Source organism: Sturnus vulgaris, unplaced genomic scaffold (assembly GCF_052056855.1).
Source record: "Sturnus vulgaris isolate bStuVul1 unplaced genomic scaffold, bStuVul1.hap1 Scaffold_2151, whole genome shotgun sequence".
NCBI lineage: Eukaryota > Metazoa > Chordata > Aves > Passeriformes > Sturnidae > Sturnus > Sturnus vulgaris.
The window spans coordinates 1-5059 of NW_028276297.1; the positions used below are offsets into that span (position 1 = coordinate 1).

At 56.1% G+C, this 5059-nt stretch overlaps 2 long non-coding RNA genes across 2 annotated transcripts; one reads left to right on the forward strand and one right to left on the reverse strand.

Annotated features, from left to right (window-relative positions):
• The first annotated feature begins 783 nt into the window (after nt 1-783).
• LOC148217820 (uncharacterized) lies at nt 784-3336 on the forward strand. The gene is made up of 2 exons (XR_015800716.1): nt 784-2040; nt 2367-3336. It is a non-coding gene; the product is annotated as an uncharacterized LOC148217820 (long non-coding RNA).
• On the reverse strand, nt 1998-4641 carry LOC148217821 (uncharacterized). Its single transcript, XR_015800717.1, has 2 exons — nt 4440-4641; nt 1998-3777 (listed from the first exon to the last, which is right to left on the reverse strand). It is a non-coding gene; the product is annotated as an uncharacterized LOC148217821 (long non-coding RNA).
• Between the last annotated feature and the right edge of the window lie 418 nt (nt 4642-5059).

The window sequence follows — 5059 nt, forward strand, 5'->3', positions numbered from 1 at the left end:
TAAATCAGTGAAAAACGGGGGGAAAACTCCATGAAGAATGGGAAAAAAAAATCAGTGAGAAATGGGGGAAAAAAATCCCTGAAAAATGGGGGGAAATATCAGTGAGAAATGGGAAAAAATGGGAAAAAAAATCATTGATAAATCGGGGGAAAAATCAGTGTGAAAGGGGGGGAAAAATCGGGATCGGGGACGTGGACCGGGACTGGGATCGGGGACCGGGACGGGGAAATGGGACAGGGACCGGGATCGCGGACGGGGACCTGGGACAGGGACCGGAACCGGGATCGGGGACGGGGACTGGAGACAGGGACCGGGGACCGGGATTGGGGACTGGGGACCAGGACCGTGATCGGGTTCCGGGACGGGGAACTGGGACTGGGACCAGGATCGGGGACCGGAACCGGGGACTGGGACCGGGACCAGGACTGGGGACGGGGACTGGGGACAGTGACCGGGACTGCAATCGGCACCGCCCCCCGAACCGCTCCCGGAACCGCTCCCCGGGCTACCCCGGCACGGCGACCGGGAACGCCCCCGGCACCGCCCCCGGTGCCGCCCCCGGCACTGCCCCGGCACCGCCCCGGGTAGCGCCCCCCGGCACCGCCCCCGGGGCGGGCCGCCGAACGCACGCGATGACGCGCGGGGGGCGGGACGGCGCGGGGCGGTGACGCGCTTCATGCCAGGAGCAGGGCCCGGGTGCGACGAAGACGGGAGCGGGACGACCCCGATACCGCGCGGGGCCGCGGGCCCGGCGGAGCCCGGCCCGCTGGGTAGGGGGCCGCCAATGGCACCGGGGCTTCTGCTTCGGCTTCTGTCCGTGTCGGCGGGGAGGCCCCAGCCAGCGGTGCCCCTCTCCCTCGGCGACACGGGCGTGGAACTCGGCATCGGGCGCTGCATCGCCGCGGACAGCAGGGGGCGCACGGCTACCGATACTGCCATGGGGCCCGGCGCTGCTCTCCTGCTCCGCCGCCAGGCGGCGCTGCGCTGCCGTCCTGCCGCGCCTCCGGGCACGCTCGGTTTCCTCGGGACCCCGGGCCCCGCCTGTCCCGCCGCTGCGGAGGCGGGGGATGCTTTATGGGACTGCCCGAGCTGGCGGTGCCGGGTCTGGGGCGTTGGGGCGCGCCTTGGGGGGCTGCGGGTGCGCTCGTTTCCTCTTCTGCATGGCCTTCTGTGTGAGCATCTCTCGTTGCGACTGCTCTTGGAGAGTCAAACCCCCTCCTCCTAAGTGGTCTCAGGAGCCTGGCAGGGTGAGTTTTGTTTCACAGGGGAAAGGGCCACTGGTCGTGTCCAGAGACCTGTGCACCCAGCCAGGTTTCTGCCTGATTAATTCCAAATGGATGAGGATTTCTCCCAGCCCCAAGCTGCCCCCACCTGTAACCCTGGCTGCCTTTGGGGTGCCCAAAGCCTCCTCTGTGCAGATCTCAGGAACCTGGGAGGGGTGAACAATGTTGCACAGGGAAAAACCCCACAGATTTTATCTCCGGGCCTGGGGCCAGGAGCAGGCATTTGCGTGCTATAATTCCAGAAGGAGCACGGTGTCTCCCAGACCCAAGCCGCATCCAGCTGTGACCCAGCTGCTCTTGGAGTGCCAAAAGCCTCCTCGTAGCTGATCTCAGGAACCCTGGAAGGGTGAGTTTGGTTTCACAGGGAAAAGGCCTCAGTTTGTGTCCAGAGATCAAATAAGGGACTCTGCTTTTCCTCTAGTTCTCCTTCCTGTTTTCACCTGGGCTACAAGGATGGGCATGGCCTGTATTTCTCATATCAAAGTGATGTTACTAAATTTGTCCAGAAGTTCTGATTGTTATTTTTATTAGTAGTAGTAATTTTCTGATAGAAAACACTCTCATTTTGCCTTTCCCACGTTGTTTCCAGGTGCTGCCCAGGATGGACATCCGTGGTCTCAGACAGTGATTCCCGAGGAGCAAGGAAAGCCTTTTCCTCACCTGCACAGTTCAGGTGGATGGGACAGAATTGGTGTGGCCTGACAAGGCAGGAAAAGCTGTCTGTGTTCTGGAGTGCCTTGAAAGCTTTCTCCGTCAGGTTTGGAAGGGGTTTCTCTTTGGGATTTCTTGTGATGCAGCACCACGGGTATCCCTTTGTGCCAAGTCCAGTGCTAAAGGATTGAAGAACTGACAAGTGGGGTCTGGGATGAAAATGCCGCTAATAAAATTAAGCAAAGAATACAATAAGAGAAATGAGCATCCTTTTAATGTCTGAAATAGTTAGGAATAAAAATGCTGGAAAAGGGCACTCTGAATTGGTGTCACTTGTCATGGATAAAACCCCAGAGTGAGGAATCAGAGCAGAAGTTGAGAGCTGGAATCCTTCTGCAGTCGACTTAATTTTCTTTTCCTCCTCTCTTTCAGGACAGGAAGAATCACGACTCTCCTGGCATCTTTGCCAAGAGCTGTGGTGTTTGATCAGCCAAAGCCCAGAGGCTTCAGCACCAGAGGTCTGAGCCTGGAGGGCTCCTGGTGCTGCCCGTGCTGTGGGCTATGTCAGAGGATGCAGGGTTCCTCTTTGCCTCCCTGCTGGGATTAACTGCCATGGGAATGTGGGATCTGGGTGAAACTCCAGCTCTCCTGGTGTTCAGGGGAGCAAGGTCTGAGGGACTCCTCTCTGGGGATGTGCGGTGAAGGACTGAATAGTGTGGAAGGAGAGTATTTATAAACTGTATCACTGTTTCTCCCAAAATTGGGGTGGAGCGGTGATGGGGGTGGTTGGGTTTGGTCTGGGCCTGTTATTCTTTGTGCAATTTTTAAATTCTCTTGTATGATTTACTGTCCGGTATCTTTCTAACAAAAGCTGACATAAATTTAGATTAAGGATTAGAACTTGGGTCCATTCATTGCAAACATTTGACAAGGCTGGAGGACTGGGGTGGTGACTGCTCTCAGGAAAGGTTACTTATTAATACTGTGTCAGATTTCCCGCAGTGACTGTCAGGCCTGCATGGCTGTGAGTTCGTGCTCTTCTCACTGGGGAAATAAGTTCAGCAAAATTAGAAATGTTAGAAAAATCCAGCCAAAAATTCCACCTCTGTACCCCCTAAGTTTTCCCAGTTTTTCCCAGCTAGGAGCTGCACAGAAGTCAGGCAGGGGAAGTGACAACAGGGAACAGCTGAAAAATTCAAAGGCACAAAGAGGAAAGGGGAAAGGTTTCAGAAAACAATTCTATGGTCTAAGAATAATTTCTGATTCCCTACTGAGAAGAACACGAACTCACAGCCATTCAGGCCTGACAGTCCCCTGCAGTGAGAGCTCAGCACACATCCACAGAGGCAAGTCCAGCATCTTAAATGAAAAAATAAAAATAAAAACCAGAAGAAAAAGGTGATTTCTTTTGCTTCAGAGTTATTTCAAGTTCTTAAAGCCCAAGCAACATTTGCTCTTGGTTTTGGTTGGGTGAATCATGAGCAGTGGGCACGGGTCATGCCATTCATTGAGCAGAAAACCCGGGGTCATTTAGAGGGGACACAAGAACTGTTTGTGTAGCGACCTCGGGCTGCAGAGGGGCAGGAGAAAGGCCAGGGGAGCTCCCTGGGGCCACCAGGGCCTGTGGGGAACAGAATGGACGCTTGGATGACCAGTGGAGGTGAGGAGTGGATCTGAGTTCATCTACAGGGAAATAAGGAGGGGATACTCTGGAGTGAAAAGCTGAGGTGATGAGTTCACCCACCTGGGCACGAGTTGTGTTTGCACAAAGTGGGAACAGAGGTGAAGGTCAATCCAAAGTCGATCCTGCTTGACCTCTGAATTCCAGGATAAGTTTTACAAGCTGCCAAATGAGGGAGTAAAAATACACAAAAATGAAACCGAGAGCATTCATGAGGTTCCTGGGAGTCCATTACACTGTTGTCATAGAATTCTTAATGAGTTTTGAGCTTTTAATGACAACAATTCAGTACTTTCTTTGGATTATTCACTGTGTAGGATTTGGGGTTTATCTGGATTTTAAAGGCGTCGTGGTGGCCCTGACACTGCTCAGGAGCTGGTAGGAAAAGCAGGGTCAGAGCTCCTGGCAGGCACAGGGTGTTTTTCCCAGAGTGGACTGTGGAGGAATTGTTTGGGCCTTGGATTGTCCCTCTGGGTGATGCCAGTTGCTGTGATTTGTGTAATTCCATACATTTAACTCCCAATACTTCCCAGCCCAGGAGCTTGAGCTGACAGGGCAGCACACAGATTGTTCTCTGTGCTGTGCCCCGATTTGGGGTTGGCTGTCAGCTTTGCTAGCTCCCGTGAATTATGCCCATAGCCCCGAATTCCCTGCTCAATTCCCACTGCCATAACCTCACAGCGCCTCATGGAGTGGGGATATACTGTGGCAGGAAGCTCAGCAGCATCGGCACAGGGACAGGTGTATATTCCAAAGAATTTGCTGTTTCAAACCCTCATCCCCCAGCCCCGCCGATGTCCCTGGGGGGCACTTGACAGAGTTACCTGGATTTCAGCTGATTTCACCCCCCCCGAGCTCGGGCTCCAGGTGATCTTTTCAAGCAGGAGAAGGCAGGGGCCGGAGGCGCTCGTGGCCCGTGCCGAGGCAGTCCCTGGGGCCACGAGAGGACATCTCTCCCTGCAGAATTTCAGTTCTTTCCAGAGCCTCAGCAGTGACAGAGGACAAAGAGGAAGATGAGGAGGAGGAAGAAGGGGGAGAGGGTTTGAGAGGAGGGGAAGCCCAAATCCGTGCTGTGTGCGGAGCTCCGACAGCACGCTGCAGCCCGCAGCTCAGTGTGAGCACGGGGCAGAGGAGGCGATTTCTGGGCATTCAATCACCCTGAGGCGGGCCCGGCACCGCCCCTGCAGCACCGTCCCCAGCACAGCTCGGTACCGCTCCGGGATCACCCGGCCCCGCCCCCGGTGCCGCCCGGGACCACTGGGGACCGCCCCTAAAGCACCGCCCCGACCCCGCCCGGTCCCGTCCCCGGGACCTCCGTGCCCCGCCTCGCCAAGCCCCGGCTCCGCCCGAGCCTGCCCGGGCTGCGCCGGGACCATCACTGGCGGCCCCGCCCCTCTTCCCCGGGCCGAAGCGGGCTGAAGGAGATGTCCGCACGATTGGAAAC